Source organism: Delphinapterus leucas, chromosome 1 (genome assembly GCF_059928025.1).
Source record: "Delphinapterus leucas isolate spDelLeu-1000000601 "Yukka" chromosome 1, BTC_Dleu_Yukka2, whole genome shotgun sequence".
NCBI classification, from domain to species: domain Eukaryota; kingdom Metazoa; phylum Chordata; class Mammalia; order Artiodactyla; family Monodontidae; genus Delphinapterus; species Delphinapterus leucas.
In genome coordinates, this window is record NC_143129.1 from 25,385,334 (window position 1) to 25,410,928 (window position 25,595).

A 25,595-nucleotide genomic window follows, 5' to 3' on the forward strand; every position below is an offset into this window, starting at 1 on the left:
CTTTGGGATATTGATGAATTTTGCAGACTTTCCTATACTCAATGGTATATTTAAGCTTGTGATTTTGGCATTTGAGTGTCTGATGTGGTTTAAAAAAAAGACGTTTTGCTGTCATTTTGCTTGGTGTTTCTCTTGAGAATGCTCAGTTAAAACTAGGTTAACTTGACTTGAAATCTAACTTGACTAGACAATAGCCAGAGAAATGATCAATTTGTCACTAGTATGCTTCAAGGAGAGGTTTGTGTTTGGTTTAACTTGAGACTTGAGTTCCCCAGAGGGAAATAATACACTTGAAACTGAGTCCATTTCCTGAAAGACACAAAAAGTGATCAACATTACCCATATTAACCCAAGGAGCAGGGCCTTTAGATTAAAGTAGATATCACATTCGCTTTTCCTATCTGCATTTTGGAACCATAAACCTGATGGTCCAAATTTTGAAAAGATTTTTTTTTTCAGACCAATGTGCCAGTTGAAATTTTGGGGATCTCTGTCTTAGAACTACCCTTGTCATCCAAGCACAAACTCTTTGAGACGACTCCTGTTTTCCATTTATCTTGCCCCCTCCTCCCATCTCTTAGCAACCACCTATATAGGAGACAGCTCTATGGCACCATCACAACTCATTTGGTTTGCCTGGAACGTGACAGGATACAGCAAGAGAATGGCAGGGATGAGCCCAGAGAAGAAGGTGTAGATTCAGCATCGGCGGACCTTGTACACCATCCTGGTATTTTGGATTCCTTGGAATTTCAGTAGCATATATACTGGTCTTGCCAATTTCACATCACTGTTGTTGCCTTGTTTTAGTACTCTTAACAGGTGCTTATTTTCAGTGAGAATGTGAATGTGAATGTCTTAAGGGCTGAGACTGTAATGTCTTATCTGGATTCCTCTGAGAGGTTGGTTTCTTTAGGAGAGGGTGACAAGGATGTGATGACCGAGCATTACAGAGCTTTCACCTCAACCATTAGGTAACCTTTGCTTTGTGTTTCTCTTTTCTGGAGATAGGTTGAAACAGGTTAGAGGTTACCTTAGGAAACTGACTTCATATTTGGTGGAAACATTCTGCCTTATCCTCATGATTCCATCTCTGAGTTTTATTTTTAAGGAATTCTGACATTTTGCACAATGCTGCAAATGACCCAGCAGTTCATGATCTTTTGATCTAGGAGAAAGAGAAAGAGTCACATTTATACATCCATAAGCCTGGAACAAGATAATTTTCATGTTTGTTTCCATGAGAAGTTGTTATTCTCTATGATCTGGAGGGCTTGATGGATAGGAGGGTGGAGGGTGAAGTTTGTTCACAGTAGACACCAGAAGAATAAGTGAGCTCACTCACACTTGAAACATGGATTTATTTTCTTAAGCAATTCGAGGACCATTAGTAGTAGGTGGAATGCATATCAGAGAAAGGGAGGGGAAGGGAAATTTCAGACAAATGATTCAATTTGCTACTGTGATCCCATGTTGTGCACACATCCCAGGTTATATAAATGCTTTGTCTAGCAGCATAACCAGCACTTAGACTCACCGAAGTACTTGTGAATGAATATTGTTGTAAAGCTAGATCATCAGCAGATAACATAGATATATTCTGATATAGAAAGATGAAGTTTCAAACGTCAAGCTGCACTACTTTTTCTGTGGAGTGGCAATGAATGACACATCATTAGCCTACTATACATTTTGAGTCATTTCTTCTTCACTGTTAAAATATCATTCACACATTTTACAACCTATTTTTATTGTCTTTTTGGCTTGTGCCAAGTAGCACAGCATGGTGATTCTGCTAACGAAGATCAAGATTGAGGCAGCCATAAACTTGTTTCTTTCATTGAAATGCCACGTCATTGTCAACTATAGGAGTCAGCAGAAATTTGGCAACCTGGCCACATGCAACTGGGAAAACTAAGTAGAACTGTGAGTTCTCAGCTGCAACTCAGGAGAATGATGTTGGACATCTTTGTAAGACTGTCCTTGAAGAAATCAGTTCACTGTGGGACTTCAGTCAAAAGTGTCACAAAATATCTTCTCAAGAAGGGTACAAAAAGGTGAACTGAGCTGATATCACTACTGGTCAAAACCATAGTGACTCTGGACCTGGCATACCTAAAGGGCACTGTATAACTAAAGGACACTGTGATCACCATCGCTTTAGCACAGAGATAAAGAACCTGGAGAAAGCCTCAAGCACAGCAACCATCATTTGCACAATGATGGGAAGCATTTAGCAAAAGACGTTATATCCCAGGTCACAGAATCAAAAGACTGCTCCCTCTGTTAGAGCACTCTTGCTTTATATACTCATATTGCTCTTTCTCTCCTTAGGTTGGGTCTCTGCTCAAATATTACCTCTGGGAGATGTCCTTCTTAGCCATGTCTAAAATAACAGCCCCCTTCTCTTTCTATACTTTCCCCTTAGTCTCCTTTATTTTTTCACATCACTAATTATAACACTACAATGCCTGACATCATGTCATGTATGTTTATTTATCGTCTATTATGAGATCATATGCTCCATAAGGGACAGGGACTCTGTTTTGTAGTCTGGGTATTGAGATCATTCTCTGACACATAGTGGGTTTCACAATAAATGTTTGTTGCAGCTACTCACTAAATCCCTTATCTAACTGAAGTACAGATCTGGAAGTAGATGAGCTTCTGAGCTCCATGATTTTGTGGTTCATTCAGGTTTTTATAGGGCTGGTGAGTGGTTGAAAAAGGGGTTCTGACTCCCTGTCACGTGCTCCTTCTATTCCCTCACACCGCCTCCTCGTTACCATGGCTCCTTGATAGACTTTTGTCAGGAAAACAGCTATTTGAGGGATGGAAGCCTATGAGATTTTCACCAGGAAATGATCTGGAGTCCAAAGTCAAGCTGGTCGAATACACAGCTCTACTAGGAATCCCACTCCACCAACCTCTGACTCCTTCTTCTGAAATATGGCCATAAAATAATGGATCTGTAAACTGCTCTGGGCAATTATGGCACTCCTGGAGTGAAAGTGGGCTGTCGTTAGCCACACTTATGGATACCAGCTTGCCGCTGTTGGCTCTCAGCCAGGTTGGGAAACTGCCTTCCACTGAGAGGACACAGGTTCAAGGGGATAATTAGGCAGAGTTTTGTGCAAGTTTGTTGATATAAATGTGCTACAGATTAGCCTTTTCCCCTCTCTTTGCTGAGTAAAGATCAGAAAGAACAGGTGGTAAGCTAATGGGGGAACATGAACTTAATACTTTGTTTCCTGGTCCCACCTTTGTTGTTTTTGTACAGAGGATTTCTTCAGAATCTTCAAACACATTGCAAGCACCTTTTCCCTCCCAGTTTTATTTAGTTTAGTCTAAAACATCTGGCCCAAAGGGATCTGAGCCATCCAGGTTTTCAAAAGGAGTTCCCCTATTTTTGTGGGAAATGATCTAGGAATAAACATCTGGAAAATGGAACAATTAAAAACAATATGAAGTAAAACACAAACCTTTCAAATTAGCTTTTAAACCCCAACCACAGTACCATCTCAGACTCAAAATGTCAGCTCAACCTTAGTCCAAGCAGTTTGTTCATGCTTTAAAATATTCCAGGCAGTAATACTGCAGCCGCTCACGCCTCTCAAATGACAGTCTGTTGCATGGTGAATGATGGGGTTTTCATAATGTTTATGTCCCCACACATACTGAAGACCCTAGAGCTTACTTCTAGATGTCAATTGTCAGTCCACAAAAATAAAATGAAACAAACATATTGGTCCCACCCTTTATTATGATGAAACCAATTTCCTTTCCTCATCTTTGGACCCAATAAAAAATATTTCAGAATTATTTTAGAAGGATCTGGAGACTCAGAGTTTCTTCCTTTATGGAAGATCCTCAACAATGGAAACTTGTCCTGTGATGTGGATTTGAATGTGCGTGTATGTATGTGTGTGTCTGCAAGTCTCAGTCCAGTTACCCTTTCTTCCATGAAGTTTATTCTTTTTATTCTAGACTTAATCATTTCCCTCTATCCTCAACATGTACTGCCTCATGATTTTCTACTTAATTACAAAATGGCTTAAGTGGCTCTGTTATATGTTGTTTTAACTTCAGGTGGGAAGCAACATGGTATAGTCAAAAACTATGGGCTTTTGAGCGATGTTAGCGAGATGGCAAACTAGGAAGCTCTGGGCCCTTGCTCCTCAATGGAAATAGTAAATGAGCAACAACATACAGACGAAAGTTGCTTTGTGAGAATGCTAGGAATCAGTTAAGAATCTTCAGCAACCAAGCAAATGCCTAACCAAGAAAAAAAAAATTCAAAATTAAAAAAAAATGTGTTGCTTTGTTGCTCACCCTTGCCCCACTCCTTCCCCAGCACAGCTCTCACAATCAGGAGAAAGTCACTAAATTCCTGGTTCCCCCCTAAGGATGAAAGAAAAGAATGAAACTTTTAAACAATGTTCCTCCTGTCTAGAAGCTACACAAGGGAGCAGTATCTGTTCTGCCTGAGTCAGAGTGCTGATGGGAACAGTGGCATCATTTAGATACTGTATTAAAGGACACTGAAGGCAGTGGTGGCTGCTGTGGCACATGAGATCTGCAGGGGGACTGAAGATCTGTGGGTGCCTGGGGGCAAGAGATTACGGGGTGGAAGACTATGGTAGAACATTCAAAGCCCTGAGAAGAAGCAAGGGTGAGACTTGCAGGGAAATTAAGATATTTAAAAGCAATCATGTATGCAGGGGAATTGGGGTTAAAATGCACATGCTTATGCCCAGGGAAGACATATGCCCAAAAAAGGTCTGCGAGGACCTTCAGCCTTCATGCCAGGCAAATTAGTGAAGGTATTCTCCTTCACAGAACTAGTTCACAAAGACTGAGGGCAGTGGCTGGTTTTTCAAATGCCTAAGTTTCAACAACATATCACAAAGCATACACAGAAACAGGGAAACATGGCTCATTCAAAGGAAGAAAATACATATCCAAAACGAATGTAAGTAAATACAAGCCTCAGGCTTACTTGACAAAGACTTTAAAACAAATGTCTTAAGTATGCTCAATGTGCTAAAGGAGAACATGGACAGACAACTAAAGGAAATCACAAAAACTGCATATGAGCAAAATGAGATTGTTAGCAAAGTGATAAACATTATTAAAAAATAACCAAATAGAAATTCTGGAGCTGAAAAGTGTGATAACTGAATTGAAAAGATTCATTAGAGTTGTTCACCAGAAGACTTTAACGGGTAGAAGAAAGAATAAATGAACTTGGACACAGGTAATTTGAAATTATAGAGTCCGAGGAACCAAAAGAAAAAAGAATGAAAAAAAGTGAAGAGAGCCTGAGACTTATGAGACACGAACAAGCAGACCAATATACACATTATGGGAGTCCCAGAATGAAGACAGAGAGAGTGGTGGGGGACTTATTTGAAGAAATAATGGCTAACCCCACCCCCCAATTTGAGGAAAGATATGAATTATGACACAAAAATTTCAACAAATTACAAGTAAGTTGAGTCCAAAGATATCCACACAGACACATTATAGTCAAACGGTTGAAAGTCAAATACAAAAAGAGAATCTCGAAAGCAATAAGAGAAAAGTGACTGTGATGTTCCAGGGATCCTCAGTAAGATTTTCAGAGACTTCTCAGCAGTAACTTTGTAGGCTACAAGGCAACGGGGTGATATATTTAAAGTGCTGAAAGAAAATGAAAAAGCACCAAGAATTTCATATCTGACAAAGCTGTCCTTCAAAAATGAAGGAGAGGATTTCCCTGGTGGTGCAGTGGTTAAGAATCTGCCTGCCAATGCAGGGGACACAGGTTCGAGCCCTGGTCTGGGACAATCCCACATGCCGCGGAGCAACTAAGCCCATGTACCACAACTACTGAGTCTGCGTGCCACAACTACTGAAGCCCATGTGCCTAGAGCCCATGCTCCACAAAAACAGAAGCCACTGCAATGTGGAGTCTGTGCACTGCAATGAAGAGTATCTCCCGCTCACCACAACTAGAGAAAGCCCATGTGGAGCAATGAAGACTCAATGCAGACAAAAAATAATTATACATATTTTTTTAAATGAAGAAGAAAGTAAGACATTCCCACCAAAAAAAAAAAAAAAGGAAAGAAATAAAAAGAAAAGAAAAAGAAAACCTGGAGGAGTTCATTCCACTAGACCCACCCAAAAAGAAATGTTAAAGGGATCCTTTAAGTTGAAACAAAAGGACAATAGACAGTAACTCAAGAATCACACAAAATATAAAGTTTTCTGGCAAAGTTGAATATACTGACAAATACAAAATCTCATACTATTGTAATTTTGTTTGTAACTCAGCTTTTTATTCTTTTATAGGATCTAGAAGACAAAAGCATAAACATAATTATAAATCTATGTTAATAGGTACACAATTTATAAAAATGAAATCTGTGACATTACAAATAAAGTTTATGATACATGCTACAACATAGATAAATCTTGAAGACATTATGCTAAGTGAAATAAGCCAGTCACAAAAAGATTAACACTGTATGATTCCACTCATATGAGGTACCTAGAGTAGTCAAATTCATAGAAACAAAAAGTAGAATGGGGGTTGCCAGGGGCTTGGCACAGGGAAGAATGGGAGCTGTTCTTCATCGGTACAGAGCTTCAGTCTGGGAAGATGAAAAATTTCCAGAGGTTAGTTGTACAACAATGTGAATGTACTTAGGCCTATTGAACTGTATGTTGAATAATGGTTGAAATGGTAAATTTTATGTCATGTATATTTTATCACAACTAAAACTTTTAAAATATGGGCTTTGGAGCTAGACAACCATGAGTCTGAGTTTCAAGCTCCTTTAAGTGTTATGTGAGTAACCTTAGGCAAGTAACCTATACACCTTGAGTTTTAGTTTCCTCTGGGATAATGTGGAAATAAAGCCTTGTGAGTTGCGGTGACGACAAAATGAGCAAATGCATGTCAAGCAATTGGGACATAGTAAAGAGAGTAACCATTCTAGACAGCAACCTCCTTGATGGCAGGCCTCAAGTCTTATATTACTTCAAAATGCACAGATAATTGTAATTTTACTTTAGGAGTTTACTTTGCAAATGTTCACTAAAAGATTTTGGAACAAAAAGAAGCCACAGTGAAGTCATCACTCAGGTGGATGGGTGAAGAGAAGAATGGCTGTCTCAGTTTTCTGTGTACACACTTTACGGTAAAACAGTCAGTCTCCCCAAACCAATTTTTAAAAATCTTTACTGGAATGAGAAGGAGGGTGGAGATAGGAACACAGAACTAAAGAGATATATGAGCATGGACATTTTTCCATTCTATAAACGGTATTTTTATAGGATTCCCCGCTGATGGCTTTGTGAAAACCCACATTGTGTCCTTTCTCATCACCCCTTCATCCCTAGGGACAGCACCGCCCCACATGCACATTGTTTCCTGCACATCCAGCATCCGTAAAGAAAAGACCTGTGGCACCAGGTCTTTTGCTCATCCAGCCTCCTCTGCCAGCTAACGGGGAAGACTCCAGAATGAAGATACTGGGAGAGAGTGTTCTGTGGTTTTTTTTGTTTTTTGTTTTTGTTTTTACTGCAGCTTAAAGCCTATCCTACCAGAATCCTGCCCAGCAAACCCCAGTCTTGGCTTCAGCCACTGCGTGAAGCGTAGCTTTCTGATGACTAGTTTAGGTCCCAAAACCCTTGTTTATACGGATTTATTTGGAAAAATAAAACCTTAAAATAGAAGTCTGGGCTTATCATGTGAAGGCCTTTTCCTACCAACCTATAAGCAACGAATGTTTGGTTTATTTTTTCCTTCAGATAGAGTACATTCCAAGAGGAAGTTGATGTCAAGTATTTGGACAGTTAAGATCTCAGCACCAGCTTTCCTGGGATGGGGGAGGCTTTTTTTAAATACTTCATCAGACTTGTGAGTTACAGGTTTGTAGCGATTCTTAAAAAAAGAAAAAAGAAAAAAAGAGGCATTCTTATCCCATCAAGGAAAAGATCTCTTTAATAGACTACAGGGGCACATGGACCCTGGTCTCTGTAACTGAGATTTCTAGGGCACCCTTTTGCCCTAGGAAACTACTCAGGATGCCTGTTGGGCAATCTTCCCAGGGGAAACTGAACTAGCATGGTGACAAAAGGGAGCCAAGCCAGCTCCTGAGCCCAAGTAGGGAAGGAAGCAGGTGACTGAATGGGGAACAATTACTGAATACAAATGCTTCTCTTTTTCTTGTCTTCCTGGGAGCAGTTCATACTGCTGTCCAGGGTGAAATACTTCCTCATGCATTCCATGGGGAAATGGGTATGTCTTACAATTGCCCCTATCTAGTGATGCAGAAACTATCAGTGATGGTCCACTGACTTACCCAACAGAGAGAACTTTGGTGAAAAATGTGTGAGGTGTGTGTGTGTGTGTGTGTGTGTGTGTGTTCGGGATCTACACAAGGGCTCTGCAGATTCTTACTCAAGTGGCCATTGCCAAATAAGCAGTGATGATTGAGTGGAGAAAGCTCTCGAACGAGAGCTCAGATACTTGTGTGGAGCAGAGGGAAAGGGACTGAAAAATCTATTCTGGTGATGAGCCAGTTTGTACATCAGTGAAAGCTGGAGAACTAAAGGCTTCTTCCTGAGAGTGTGAGAGATGGAGAAAGATAACATCAGAGCATCAAAGCTGCCACATTTTTTTGGTTAGATGGAGATTACAGTAGAGAGTGACAAGATAGAATGTTACACATCTGCAACATTCCAGTTTGACGCAGCAGCTCCTCCCCTTTCTGGCCACAGGAGCTGTTCTATGACCAGCACTGCCCAGAGAGGATAAATCAGTTAGCCAGTGGCCTAAGGGTAAGGACTTTGAGAAAACAACAACAATAAAAACCAAACAAGTTATAAACCCTGAGTTCACAGGCACTCCTGGGAGAATTGCCTCTGTATTGCATCCATTCTCCGATTCCTTCCTGGGGGTACTGGAGGGGTCTCTGTGAAGCCCTGAGTTCTCAGTGTCAGGCACAGGGAACAGCTCCACCTGTTGCCAAAATTCAATTTGGTTGTTTGGGGTGGGGTAGACAGAGAAATGAAAATTTTTCGTTCATGGCCTGACACCTAAGGGGAGGCAGAGGGAGTAATTTTCCTATCATCCATGCAGGATGAATTCTGGGTCATTTCATGAACTGTCTTCTCTAGAAAAGCTTCAGAAGCAACCAACAGAGTGGAAATTGGAAACTCTTTTGTGCTAGGGATAGGGAACATCAGCAAACAAGGCCATTGCTCCTGTCACTAATTAACTCTAGAGACAAATTACTTCATTCTGTTGCTCACTCGTCTTCCTCATAAATATGAGTGTCCTTTCCAAATCCAAAAGTTACTAGTTATTTTCCCTCTTATTTACTCATCTTGTCAGCTTTTTTATGACATCAAGATCCAGAAGAAAGCTGAGATCTGTTACCTGACAGTCAGTCCTGAAGAACTGGGGACCTCCTTTCAACTCCTTCATTGATGCTATCTCTTGGGAGCTGTTCAACATATAAACTGAGTTCAAGGCTCATTTCTTGTTCAGCAATATAACATGTTATTCTTTAGGTTCTCTTCATATTCAGAAATGAAACCCTGAATAGTCAAAGCAATCTTGAGAAAGAAAACTGGAGCTGGAGGAATCAGACTCCCTGACTTCAAACTATACTACAAAGCTACATTAATCAAGACAGTATGGCACTGGCACAAAAACAGAAACATAGATCAATGGTACAGTATAGAAAGCTCAGAGATAAAACCAATGCACCTATGGTCAGCTAATCTATGACAAAGGCATCAAGGATACACAATGGAGAAAAGGCAGCCTCTTCAATAAGTGGTGCTGGGAAAACTAGACAGCTGCTTGCAAAAGAATGAAATTAGAACACTACCTCACACCATACACAAAAATAAACTCAAAATGGATTAAAGACCTAAATGTAAGACCAGACATAATAAAACTCTTAGAAGAAAACATAGGAAAATCACTCTTTGACATAAACCATAGCAAGGTCTTTTTTGACCCACATCCTAGAGTAATGAAAATAAAAACAAAAATAAACAAGAACCTAATTAAACTTAGAGGCTTTTGTACAGCAAAGGAAACCATAAACAAGATGAAAAGACAAAGCTCATGATGGGAGAAAATATTTGCAAATGAAGCAACAGACAAAGGATTAATCTCCAAAATATACAAACAGCTCATACAGCTCAATATCAAAAAAACAAACAACCCAATCCAAAAATGGTCAGAAGACCTAAACAGACATCTCTCCAAAGAAGACATACAGATGGCTAAGAGGAAATGAAAAGATGCTCAACATCACTAATTATTAGAGAAATGCAAATCAAAACTACAATAAGGTATCACCTCACACCAGTCAGAACGGCCATCATCAAAAAGTCTACAAACAGTAAAGTTTGGAGAGGATGTGGAGAAAAGGGAACCCTCTTGCACTGTTGGTGGGAATGTAAATTGATATAGCCACTATGGAGAACTGTAGGGAGGTTCCTTAAGAAACTAAAAATAGAACTAGCATATGACCCAGCAATCCCACTACTGGGCATATACCCTGAGAAAACCATAATTCAAAAGGACACATGTACCCCAATATTCATTGAAGCACTAATTACAATAGCCAGGACATGGACTCAACCTAAGTGCCCAACAAAAGATGAATGGATAAAGAAGATGTGGTACATATATATAATGGAATATTACCCAGCCATAAAAAGGAACAAAACTGGGTCATTTGTAGAGATGTGGATAGACCTAGAGTCTGTCATACGGAGTGAAGTAAGTCAGAAAGAGAAAAACAAATATTGTATATTAACGCATATATGTGAAATCTAGAAAAATGGTACAGATGAACCTATTTCCAGGGCAGGAATAGAGACCCAGATGTACAGAACGGACATGTGGACACAGTAGCGGAAGTGGAGGGTGGGATGAATTGTGAGATTAGGATTGACATATATACACTACCATGTGTAAAATAGATAGCTAGTGGGAACCTGTTATAAAGCACAGGAAGCTCAGCTTGGTGCTCTGTGATGACCTAGATGGGTGGGATGGGTAGGTATGAGAGAGGTCCAAGAGGGATGGGATACATGTATACATGTAGCCGATTCATTACATTGTATAGCAGAAACTAACATAACATTGTAAAGCAATTATACTCCAATTAAAAAAAAAAGAAATCAAGATTGCTTCTCATACATGCTTCAGGCCTCCTGTGTCATATGGGATCCTTTTTCTGAAGCATCCTTTAGTCACCAAGAGATCCAGAGACAGTTATTTTAGAGTTATAGTTTTGGGTTTCCCTCTCTGCCACTGAGTAATAAACAGACATACCTGCTATGAACTGTTTTGAAGTGCTTAAAGAAAATGATTTGCAAATATATTCTATAAGCTTCCTGGCTGACAGTGGTAATAAGTAAAAACTATCCCTTTTATTTGTGAATATGTATCTCTTCAACCAGGGCCATCTTAATTCTACAGAGACTATTTAGTCTTTTGTAGAACTCTAGGTTACATTTGAAAGAAACACCAGGCTTTATATTAATACCAAGGCTTTAAGACCACAGTGGTTAATGACTCAACCAGCTGCCTTTCCTCGTCTCTAATACTGATCTCTTTTTAGGAATAACTGCCATCCAATACCTCCCTCTCAAGTACTGGGTCAACAGAGAGTCATCTGACTGATTTTTTCCATCAACACTAGGGAATTGGGGGTTGGCACCAACTGGTTATATCCATTTCTTTCTTCAGCCTCTCGTTGTGCCTGGGTCTTAATATTTCTCTGATGAATACTAGTTGCCTCTGGTCACAGTACAATGATGGTACTCTTCAAATCTTGCCCTACTAAGGAAATGCACTGACCTCCTCCCCACAACAACAACAACAAAAACATATACACAGACACCATGTACTGATAGCATCTTTGCTATAAATACAGTCTCTTGATATTTAAATATTTGTGTTTAGCATTCATCTTCATTCATCCCTCTTTTGCCTTTGCTCAATTATGAAATGCCTACAATTGCAGTCAATATCAAGGCATCCAGCCTCTTAGGAGGAATGCTCGGGAGGTCAAAGTTTTTGTTTATTGGGTAACAAGCTTGCTGGGGTCAGTACCTGGGAGCAGGTAGTGGTTTTCTGGCATCTGGGACAAGCATCACCAGAGTGTGAGCCCCTTACTCAGAGAAAGTAAACCCCAAACCAGGAGATGGCCCTCCAGAAGAAACAACTAACTTAAAATGGAGATGATTCCAAACTGTTCCTGCCCTATTGGAGTTGCTGCCTATTGCTCCTCTGGCCAGTGTCCTTCCCAGGGTTTCAGTCTCAGACAGTAGGAGTGAGAAGCTCTCTTTCCCGTGGGGTTGATGGCTGGCTGCCATCATGTAATCATGGAGCCAAAAGGTCATGATAACCTCACCACAACTGCAACGTGGGCTTCCTCACTGTTCTAATTTGTGACTGTTGTTTATGTGTTATATATAATCAACCACACATCATTAGTCAACGTATTTATAGGTGGAATTATGTCATATTTAAGAGCACAGCCTTTATAGTTGGAGATTTGTGGATTCAAATTTTGTCTCTGCTATTTGCTAGCTGTGTGGCCAGAGGAGAGTTGCTTAACTGAACCTCACTGTCTCATTGGTAAGCTGTTGATAATTACATCTATTTTATGGGGTTAGTGCGAAGATTCAAAGAGATAATGTATATAAAATGATAGCTGTGGTCTTTGCATGTTTTAAGCATTCAAAATAATAAGTGATTTTATTATTAATAATATTGATACTTTTTTGATTATGTAAAAGTATTAAATTTACAGAGGGGCATACATTGAATAAGAGGGTATTCTGACCCAGAAGATAATATGTTTTCCTTTTTCTCTGAGGCTGAGGGCCTAAGAAGCATACTAATAGTGATAACCAAATACAGAAACTTTTTTTTGTCATCCTTTCAGCTACATAAACATGATTCTACCCAGGTCATTAGGATTTTCCTCAACAAACTTAATTCTTGTTCAAGGATTTTGGAAACCAGTCTGTCTTTTTAGTAGAGCCAATCCATTATTCTCATTGTCAAATATCAAATTCAGCCCTTTCCTTTTACTGTGAGACAAATAGATGTTTCTAGCCTTAATAGAAACTATTGCAAATTACCCAGAATTATTTTCTGGTGGAGAAGGTCTAAGGCAAAGACATAAGCAAAAGTCCAAAGTGAAATAGCGGGTGGTTATTTAACCATCTAAGCTTTAGTGTAGACGGTATGCAACCCTGAAGAAAAAAAGAATCTTTGATTTTATGCTTAGCTTCCCTCCTTGCCTCCCTGATATTGCTTTGAAACTTTGAACCAAGTAGGCAATAGGCAAAAAATTGTTTTGATATATTCCTTCTGAGGAGAGAGGTCAAAGATGCAGTATATTTCGTGTGTTTGAAGGTGTGTGTGTGTGTGCACGCATGTGCACAAGGGCATGCGCATGCATGTTCACACATGTGCACCCATGTACACATTCCCAATGGGAAAATAATTATCCTTGATGATTTAGGGCTGCTTACAAAGCACATTTACTATTAACGCCCCCGCTTTTTTTTTTTTTTGCCATGCTCTCACTTTCCAAAATCCATATGTTGTAACTGATATGAGGCGCCAACTGCTTTGCTGCACATGTGAACTTAATAGAGGCAAATTTAGATGAAATCGTTCAAAACTGCCAGTGTATTTTCATCAGTGCCAAACATCACCACGTTAATTCTTCTTCCAAGTTGATGGTTAGGCTAGGCTTCTCTAAAAGAATGATTGATTGTGCTGGCTGCAGCCAGGCATGATAAGCAAAGGTGCTGGCTTGGAAGCTGGTCCCTCTGAGCCCAGCCGGTGAGACAACTTCGGGACTGCATAGCTCCTTCCTGAATTTTAGTCCTCAGTTTTCCATCATCACAGAGCTCTTGTCTTTTGGTATCTTGATGCTGGTGTCTCTACTCTGTGTAGGCAGATTGGTCTAAAGAGATCATGGTGCAGGTGATTTCTACTTCTAGCCCCACAGCTGGGTGCTGACATTGGTTTGCAGTCGTGCTAATCTCTGTTTGCAACTCTGCTCCTTCCTCTGGAGACTGATTCAAGACATTTGCTTAGTTCTTCTCCTTTCCTAATCTTTCTAATGGTAATTTCTTCTAACTTTCTCCGTAGAAGTCTATTTCAATGTAGTATGGTTTTTCTGCCCAGCTTGTTCACTTTAATCTTACTTTAAAATCACCTAATATCAGCTGAGGGGAATCCTACTACATGCTCTTCCTTATCAAAACCAAATGTGCAGATTTTTGTTTCCATAAGCTCCATTTCAAGCTGGTCAGAGTACCAAATAAGGGTGAATACTACTTAGAAAGCATATTCATACATCGTATTCTTTTGTGCTTTTATAGAGGTCTCCTGGACCTAATATTATTATTATATCATTGCTATTTTATACATGAGGTCACTCTATCTCAAAAAAAAATTGCGTTTGCCCAGGGTCACACAGCTACTAATTTAGCCAACAGTTAAATCCAGGTCCTTTGTCTCAGAGTATCTGCTGATTTTAGTGGATCACAACTACTTCTGAGTCTGGGGTCCTGAGTTTCATGAATAGACTGCTATGGAAGCATTTGTATGGTTTCTGGTGCCCCAGACCTCCTCCCCAGATTTTGGGGTGAGGTGGAAGCTGGGCAAGAGTGTAGGAGAAAAAGGCCACCAAAACTGTGGGAACAAGCTAGGATTAAAAACTGAGGGGGATCAGAAGGTCACAGATTCTAAAAGGAATGTGACAGTCTGCAAAGCCAAGATTAGAAGATGTGTCAAAGATGAGGAGTGGATAGAAGAATAGATCATAAGTGAGTAGAAGAGAGTAATGAGAATGAGATCATGAGAAGGAAGTGATCCAGGATAGCTGCCTAGAACAAGCTTAGTTGTCTAGTCATAATTATAATTCCAGGGATAGGATTGATTGGTAGATAACTAGTGGCTTTCTGAGCTGATATTCTCATGTTGTGGTATTGATGTGACATTGATTTTATAATTTTAGAAAAGGAATGGAAGGTTGGCTCTACCCCCAGGTTATCTGCTAAAGGTCATCTGGAGGTGCTAGAAATGTGAAGAGTCACTGATCTGATCCCTTCCCTCCATCCCCCAATTAAGTGAAGATGAAGATGGCATACTTACTTATCCAAGTCAGACTCCAGGATTCACATTTACTTCTGTGGGATCCTTTAATTTTCTGGTGGCTCCCAATGTATGGATTTCAACAAGGCCTGGCACACAAGCCCAGCTATATATCTGTTAGAGCTTCTGAGAAATGAATACTGCTCTACTTATGTCATCTAGAATTCTAAAGGATAGAGGATTCTCCAGAATAGATTCACCTTTGGTTTCTTTCCTGGAGAGGCAAGCATCTGGTGAACTAGTACTAAGGTGAACCTTACCACCTTGGGGGTCTTAAGAGAAGACCAATGCCTCTTACTCTAAATACTGCCCATTAACTAGGGTGAGACTTGCGGCCTCTGAACTGACCTCCTCTTAAATGGGAGTCCCAGCATTCCCTAAGAAAGACTGCCCTATCCATTTGCATATATTTGTGGCTTGTTTAAATTCAACACTGATCCATTTATCTGTTCATTTATTTGTCAAAAAATTTCATTCCAATACTAGGCATGGGAGAAACAAAATTTAGTGAGATTATGGACTAAGTATTTCTATTTTGTTTTGTACTGAACAGTGCTCTTACTGCTATTATAGAACTTAACCTCTATTATGATGATATTCTGTTTATTTATCTACTCATTAAAATGTAATCAATATAAGGATAAACTTTTGTATCACTGGTGACTACCACATGGGAAGTGCTTGGTGAATATGGTACTGAACAGATGCAATACATTTGCTTTCTAGCATGTGAAACAAATATTCATGTGATGAAGGTAATAGAAAGTAATACAGGCAGTATTAAATTAATTATTAAGCACAGTGGTGATCAGTATTCAAGTACTAACTAGTTAAATTCTTCCTCCTAAGACAGAGAACTGTCTCTTATTAGTGGGATCAGAATTTCTTACCCTTCGGTATTTATTCACTCCTTAATTTATTTAATAAACATTTACTGAATTCCTACCAGATTCTCAGATAAAGCTGATGGATCCTTTAGATCTTCACGGTACAGGGCATTGGCCATCACTTCACTAAACCAGTCAAGGTAGAAAGACAAGAGTTTCTGTGAACTAGGCACCATAAAATATGCTCATCCTTTTCAAGATATTATAATTTTATTCTGAATTACATTACCTTTGAGTTTTAGGGTGGAAAATCCCCAAACATTTGTTTGATGACTATCTTTCATCTTTGTCCATCATTCACATCTTGTTCAATTCTCAAATCTTTCAATTTTTGAAATTATAAAATTTCTAGTGGATTTCAGGATTCCTTCAAAGTTTGTTTTCTAGATGTCTTTGGTAAAACATAGTACCATGGTCACGATGATCACTTATTCTTTCCTAAGTTTGGACATCTTATTGTTCCTTGGCTCTTTCTCTTTCTTATTACCAGATTCTCCCTAATTTTTTTGCCAATTTTCATTACACTCTTACTGCAAAATATTAACTAATAACTCAGGGCTCTTATGTTTTGAAAACCACATCTCAATTTTTCATTGGAAATTCTCTGACCCCAAAGCTAAACATGCTCTTCAGAATTAGAGGTGAGTCAATGTCTAATTTCCAAAATGGAAGCCAAGGATATAGATATGTGGGACCACATTTTGCTTTAAAATGAATTTTTAGTGAGACCATGCAGCTCCTATATTTCTTGCTGACCATTGTAGCAGTGACAGGGGCTAAGCCTTTGGGCCATTGTGTAAGTGAAAGCAGAGGGGCAAACTTGTTGATTTCCAAGCTTTGAGACAGAGCTATAGGGGACAGGTGTCAAGAACTGCTGAAAGTCTAAAGAGGTTGAGGTGAGAGTGGACTCAAGTAGGTCCTGAGGCTCTGTGGGACCCCAGGGAGTTCTGCCTTACCCTGAAAGGATATCAAGTCGTTTAGATAGAAACCAAATCCTCTTCATGCCCTGAGTATTTCAGGATCCCTAGACCTGCTTTTGTTGTAAATCCCAGTTTTAAACCAAAACTGAAGGAGTTCAGAAGCTAGTTTCAGAGGTTTTAAAATGCAGGATGGGGTTCCTCATGCCCAGTGGTGTCAAGGTGAAAAATACATGAAAGTGGAGTTAGAGAGGATGAGGGCAGGAGAATGTGTATATCATGGGATGAGAGGTCATTACAAACATGTGATTATTACTTTCCAAAGTGTGATAGGTAAAAAGCAAAAGGAAACAATGTTTACTATAAATATTTCTTCTATGTCCAGCACAATACTAAGCTCTGCCAACTGTGAGGAAGATTTAGACTGGTATGTTGGTCTATGTTCATATTATGTATAGGCTCATTTGATCAAGAAACACATGGTGATAATCACACGCAAATGAATTGGCTATGAGGCAGACTTGTAATGCTTGTTTCCTATTCTTGGTTCCTGTTGTTGCCAGAGAACTGAATTACCTGGCAGAATTTCAGGGTCTGCTTTTCTTGACCTGCAAAATGGTGATGATGGTCATTTCCTCAGTTGAGAGAGAAATGACATCTCAAGAGGCGGTTGTGCATAATGGAAAGAACATAGGATTTGGTATTTAGAAGATCTTGCCTTCAGTCAAATTTATGACCTTTATTAACTGTGCACCCTTGTCCCAATCACTTAATCTCCCTAAGCCTTAATTTCCTCAACACCTACATGGGATAATAATACCTGCCTCACAGGATTGTTATGTTATGACAATATGACATAAAGTATATAAAAGTGCTTTGCAAATTTAACAAACATTTAAGTCAATTTTTGTGCCAGGGACTCTGCTAGGGGTTGAAGATAAATTGGTGAAGAGCACAATCTTTACCCTCAAGGAATGGGAAGTAGAGAAATGTGAATAAATGATTATAATTATACTAACCCCATAAGGTAATATATTTAATGTTGTTAAGCAGAAAGTACAATAGGATAAATACCTGAGCTAAGAGACAAAAGGTGAGTTAAAGACTTCTGGGCAGACACATTTGTGAAAGTTTAAAAGAAGAGGTTGTGGAAGAAGAGATCAAGATGACAGAGTAGGAGGATGTGGAGCTCCCCTCCCCGCATGAATACATCAAACATACATCTACATGTGGAACAATTCTCACAGAACACTAACTGGAAACTGGCAGAAAGCTTCCTATACAACAAGGCTGTAAGAAAGATCCACATGGAATCAGGTAGGAAAGGAAGAGAAGGGATCAGGTTGGGAACTGTGGCCCGGGGAGGGGGCTCAGAGAAAAAGGGAGATTACATGGGTGGAGATGCTCACTGGGGAGTGAGCGTCTTGAGCCACATACTGGGTGCCCCGGCCCTGAGGTCCAACATGGAAAGATGAGCCTCCTTGGCTGATTGGAGAACCAATAGGACTAATAGAAGGGCTATGGGAAGAGTCCACTTGGGAGGAGTACCAGAACACTTCCTCACTCCTGAAGTAGGGCAGAGAGGGCAGATTGAAACTGGGCAGGTGGTTGACTGATTTCTTGTGAACACCTCAGCCTAAACTGAGTGAATTCTCCAGTCCCACTTTCTTCGTGCTGCAGCTTTACAGTGGAGCAAGAGCCATCACGACCAAGGAAAGAGCTCAGCCATGAGACACAAAGACAGATCAGACTCAAAGCAGCCTCTGAGTGGGGGGTGAGTGGGGGGAAGCCATTACTGGCACTTACACAGGCAATACATCAAAAACAGCCCTGAGGGGCTTCCCTGGTGGTGCAGTGGTTGAGAATCTGCTTGTCAATGCAGGGGACACGGGTTTGAGCCCTGGTCTGGGAAGATCTCAAATGCTGCAGAGCAACTAGGCCCATGAGCCACAACTACTGAGCCTGCGCGTCTGGAGCTTGTGCTCCACAAGAGAGGCCGCGACAGTGAGAGGTCCATGCACCATGATGAAGAGTGTCCCCTGTTCACCGCAACCAGAGAAAGCCCACGTATAGAAACAAAGCCCAACACAACCATAAATAAATAAATAAATAAACAAATAAATAAATAAATTTAAACGAAAAAAACAGCCCTACCTCTGGCTGCAGCCAGACTGCCACAGCCTGCCCCTTGAGCCCACATGGGCACTGTCTGCCCTGTCGCACAGTGCCACACCAGGGTGAGGACAGCAGAGGCCAAGGGGAGAGATGGACTGTGAGAGATAAAGGAGACTCAGACATGAGTGGCATCTGAACAATGCAGGGGTGGCCATTATTGACCTTGCATAGGCAGCTTATAAGAAGCAGTCCTGAAGTCTATGGCCAGACTGCCACAATCCATATCCTATCACATGTCAAGAGGCCTCACCAACCCTCTGGCTCTAATAATGCTCTTCCCAAGGGCAAGAGTGCCTGTGCTGGGTTGGAGGAGTGCTCACATTTAAAGGGAAAAGAACCAGCTTGGACCCAAACCTCAAGCCTTCTGCTTTAGCAATTTGCTTCCTGACCCTACACCTGATACTGTGGTGACAGCCACTGAGCAGAGGGCAAGCCCTGGCTCACTCCTGGCTCCAGTTCTAGCCACCCTTTCTATAGCCCAACCTCCTAACAAGGTGATAGCTGCCAGCACACCCTGAGGAAAGATGTGACTTGTGTTCATATCAAAATCCAGCTCTCTCACCAAAGCCATTGGGCACATTCAAACTCCAACATAAGGACATGCCTTAAAGACCGAAGTAGGTAACTGTTTCATTTAATTTCATAGAGACGATAAAAGTTAAGCAAAATGAGAAGACAGAGGAATTGATCTTAACAGAAAGAACAAGAGAAAACCCCTAAAAACAAATAATGAAACAAAATTAAACAATTTACCAAATAAATAATTCAAAGCATTTGTAATAAGAATGTTAAAAAGAATAGAACAGTGAGAATTTTAACAAGGAACCAGAAAATATAAAAAAGGAACAGAACTGAAGAATACAATAACTGAAATGAAAAACACTAGAAGGAATTAATTGCAGACTAGGTGATACAGAACAATGGACAAGTGATCTGGAAGTTAGAATAATGAAAATCACCTAATCAGAAGAGCAAATAATAAACGAATAAATAAACAAATAAATAAATAACATGAAAAATACTTAGAATTGCATTACAGAGGTCCTAGAAGGAGAAGGAAGAGAAGAGGGGCCCAAAAATATACTTCATGATATTACGGTTGAAAAATCCCCAAACCTGAAGAAGGAAACAGATATCCAGGTACAGGAAGCACATAGGATTCCCAAAAAGATGAATCCAAACAGACCCACAACAAGACTTACCATAATTAAAGTGGCAAAAGTAAAAGATAAAAAGAGAATTCTAAAGGCAGCAAGAGAAAAACAGAGTCATATACTAAGGAATCCTCATAAGGCTATTAGCTGATTTCTCTGCAGAAACTTTATAGGCCAGAAGGGAGTGACATGATATATCCAAAGTGCTGAAAAGGAAAAACTTGCAACTTACCCAGCAAGGATACTCTACCCAGCAAGATTATCATTTAGAATAGAAGGAGAGATAAAGAGCTTCCCAGACAACCAAAAACTAAATAAATTAGTTCAATACTAAACTCACCCTAAAATAAATGTTAAAGGGTCTTCTCTAAATGGAAAAGAAATGGCTATATGAAGAAGTAAGAAGCTATGGGAAAGTATTGTACATCAACTGTACCTCAATTTTAAAAATAATAATAAAAAAGAAACTGAAGGAGAGGAAAAATCCAACTAGTAAAAGGAAATATATAGTAAAGGCTGAGGATCAACCACTTAAACGTTATTATGACAATTAAAAGACAAAAAATTGTAAAAACAACTATAACTACAATAAACAATGGAAGAATAGACATGAAGATGTAGACCATGACATCAAAAACACAAGATGTTGGGGAGGGAAGTAAAAAGTTAGGCCTTTAAAAATGTGTTTGAACTTAAATTACTGTTTTAAATAAGTAGATATGGTTATAGGTCAACATATATAAACCCCACATATGGTAAGCACAAATCAAAAACCTACAATAGATACATAAAAACTAGAAAGGAACAAAAGGATACCACTAAAGAGAATATGCAAACCTCAAAAGGGAAAAAATAAAAAGAAGAAAAAAAAACAGAACTACAAAAAAAAAAAGAAAACAAGTAATAAAATGGCAATAAGTACATACCTATTAATAATTATGTTAAATTTCAATAGACTAAATGGTCCAAATAAAAAGACAGGTGGCTGATTGGATAAAAAAATCCAGAGCCATTCATATGCTACTTCAGAGCTAAAGAGACACACAGACTGAAAGTGAAGGGATGGAAAAAGATATTTCATGCAAATGGAAACAACAAGAAAGCATGGGTAGCAATACACACATCAGACAAAATAGACTTTAAAACAAAATCTGTAACAAAAGACAAGGAAGAGCATTACATAACAATAAAGGAATCAATACAAGAAGAGGTATTACAGTTGTTAACATTTATGAACATATTACAGAAGCACCTAAATATATAAAAGAAATATTAACAGATATAAAAAGAGAAATTGACAATAATACAATAATAGTAGGTGACTTTAACACCGCAGTGACATCAATGGGTAGACCATCCAGACAGACGTCAATAAGGCAACAGTGGTCTTAAATGACACCATAGAACAGTCCGACTTAATAGATATCTACAGGACATTTCATCCAAAAACAAGAATGCACATTATTTTCAGATGTGCATGGAACATGCTGGGCCACAAAACAAATCTCAACAAATTCAGGAGGAGAGAAAGCATATCAAGCATTTTTTCCTAACCACCATGGCATGAAACTAAAAATCAGTCACAGAAAGAAAATGGGAAAAGCAGAAACACATGGAATTTAAACAATATTCAACTAAGAAACCAACAGGTCAATGAAAAAAATCAGAGGAAATCAGAAAATAATTTGAGACAAATGAGAATGGAAATACAATTTTCCAAAATCTATGGGATGCAGCAAAAGTAGTTCTAAGAGGGAAGTTTATAATGATATAAACCTACCTCAAGAAACAAGAAAAATTTCAAAACACAACCTAACCTATTATCTAGAGGAATTAGAAAAAGAAGAATAAACAGAGTTCAAAGTCAGCAGAATGAAGGAAATAATAAAGATCAGAGATGAAACAAAATAGAAGTTGAAAAAATACAGAAGATCAATGCTGCCAAGAGCTGGTTATTTGAAAAGACAAGCAAAATTGATAAACCTTTACCAGGTTCATCAAGAAGAAAAGAGAGAGGGCATAAATAAACATAATAAGAAATGAAAGAGGAGAAATAACAATGACAGAGATACAAAAAAAAATCATAAGAGAATACTATCAACCATTATATGCCAAACAATTGGAAAACCAAGAAGAAATGGATGAATTTCTAGAAACACAAAGAATGAATGAATAAGGAAGAAATATACAATCTGATCAGACCAATCACTGGTAGTGAACTTGAATTAGTAATTTAAAAAAACCCTCCCAACAAAAGGCCATGACTGGATGGCTTCAGAGGGGAATTCTACCAAACATAAAAGAAGAGCTAATGCACATCCTTTCACCCCATTCCAAAAAATTAAAGAGGATGGAACACTCCCAAATTCATTATACTTGGCCAGCATTACCTTGATACCAAAACCAGGTAAAGATACTACAAAAACAGAAAGAAAATTACAGGGCAATATTGCTGATGAATATAGATGCAAATATCCTCAACAAAATATTATCAAACTAAATCCAACAAGTGTCAAATTCCACAATCAAGTGGGATTTATTCCAGGGATGCAAAGATGGTTCAATATTCTCAATTCAATCAATGTGGTACACCATATTAACAAAAGTTGTAATTAAAAACACATGATCCTCTCAGTAGATGCAGGAAAAGCATCTGATAAAATTCAACATCCATTCATGATAAAAACTCTCATCAAAATTGGTATAGAAGGAACATATCTCAACATAATAAAGGTCATTTATGGTAAACACACAGTTAACATCATACTCTAAGGTGAAAAGCTGAAAGCCTTTCCTCTAAAATCAGGAACAACACAAGGATGCCTACTCTCACCACATCTATTTAACATAGTATTGGAAGTTCTAGCCACAGCAATCAGACAAGAAAAAGAAATAAAAGACATCCAAATTGGAAGGGAAGATGCAGAAATGCCATTGTTTGCAGATGATATAATACTATATGTAGAAAAGTTTCCACCAAAAAACTGTTAGAACTAATAAATGAATTCAGTAAAGTTTCAGGATACAAAATTAATATACAGAAATCTGTTGCTTTTCTATACACTAATGACTATGAGAAAGAGAAAGCAAGAAAACAATCCCATTTACAATTGCATGAAAAAGAATAAAATACCTAGGAATAAACTTAACCAAGGAGGAGAAAGACCTATACTCTGAAAACTATAAAACATTGATGAAGGAAACTGAAGATGATACAAAGAAATGGAAAGATCTAAGTTCAAGGATTGGAAGAATTAATATTGTTAAAATGTCCATACTACCTAAAGCAACCTCAGATTTAATGCATTCCCTATCAAAATACCCACAATATTTTTCACAGAACTAGAACAAATAATCCTAAAATTTATATGGAACCACAAAAACCCCAAGTAGCCAAAGCAATGTTGAGAAAGAAGAACACAGATAGAAATATCATGCTCCCAGGCTTCATATTATAATACAAGCTACAGAAATCAAAACAGTATGGTACTGAAACAAAAATAGACACATAGATCAATGGAACAGAATAGGGAGCCCAGAAATAAACCTGCACACTTGTGGTCAGTTAATCTAAGACAACAGAGGCAAGAGTTTACAATGGGGAAAAGACAGTCTCTTCAAAAAGTGGTGCTGGGAAAACTGCATAGCTACATGTAAAAGAATGAAATTAGAACATTTTCTAACACCATATACAAAAATAAACTCAAAATGGTTTAAAGACCTAGATAAAGACCTGAAACTGTAAAACTCTTTGACATCAATTGTAGCAATATTTTGTCTGATCTGTCTCTAAGGCAAAATAAACAAAGGCAAAAATAAACACATAGGATCTAACTAAATTTAAAAGCTTTTTCACAGTAAAGGAAACCATTGGCAAAATGAAAAGATCTACTTAATGGAGTAAATGTTTGCAAATGATATGACCTATAAGGGGTTAATATCCAAAATATATAAACAGTTCATGCTACTCAATATTAAAAAATGATTAAAAATGGTCAGAAGACCTGAATAGACATTTTCAAAAAGAAGATATACAGATGGCCAACATGAAAATGAAAAAATGTTCAACATCACTAATCATCAGAGAAAGACAAGTTAAAACCACAATGAGATATCACTACATACTTTTCAAAATTGCTATAAGAAAAATATACAAATAACAAATGCAGGTAGGATGAGGGGGAAAGTGAACCCTAGTATGTGGTCAGTAGTGATGTAAATTGATGCAGCCACTATGGAAAACTGTATGGAGGTTTATTAATAACTAAAAATAAAACTACCATATGATCCAGTAATTCAATTCCTGGGTATGTATCTGAAGAAAATGAAAATCCTTGTTTGAAAAGGTACAGGGACCCCAATGTTCATAGCAGCATTATTCACAATAGCCAAAGTATGGAAGCAACCTAAGAGTCCATCACAGTTGAAAGGATAAAGAAGCTGTGATATAAATATATACAGTGGAATATTATCATGTATAAAAAAATGAAATTCTGTCATTTGCAACAATGTGTTTGGACCTAGAGTGTATTGTACTCGATGAAATAAGTCAGACAAAGACAAATTTTCTGTTATTACTTATTGTGGAATATTAAAAAATAAAACAAATAAATGTATATATCAAAACAAAAACAATCACAGATAGAACAAACTGGTGGTTATCAGTGGGGAAAGGGAAGAGAAGAAGGGCAAGAAAAGGTATAAGAAATAAGAGACACAAAAAACTATGTATAAAATAGAAAAGCAAGAAGTATGCATTATACAGTACAGGGAAATGCAGCCATAGTTTTATAATAACTTTAAATAGAGTATAATCTATTCAGTATTTTTATAGGTTATACTCCATTTAAAGTTATCTGCATATCCATGCTTCTGTGTGACAGTGTGCAGAAAGCTTGGAATGCAACAACTTATAGCAAATGATATTTTATTCCTACATGTCCTCTGGTTCAGTGATAAAGTAAAATGTGGCATCAGGACTGAGATAGAGCATTGGGTGGGGGTTTCAGAGCACACTGGGAGAGGAGCTGATTTAAGAAGAAATGGCACAAAAGCCAGTTTCACTCACTAGGCAGGGTGTTTTGGAGGGAAATCAGGTTAGGGCAACCTGCCAGAATAAATTAGTAGTAAAAATGATTACACAACTACCAAAAACAAATCCAAGAAAATTTAAAATCAGATTAAATTGGGACAATTTACAAGTGGAATCAACAGAAAATGACAGTATGTGTTGTTAAACACATAGGTACCATACACA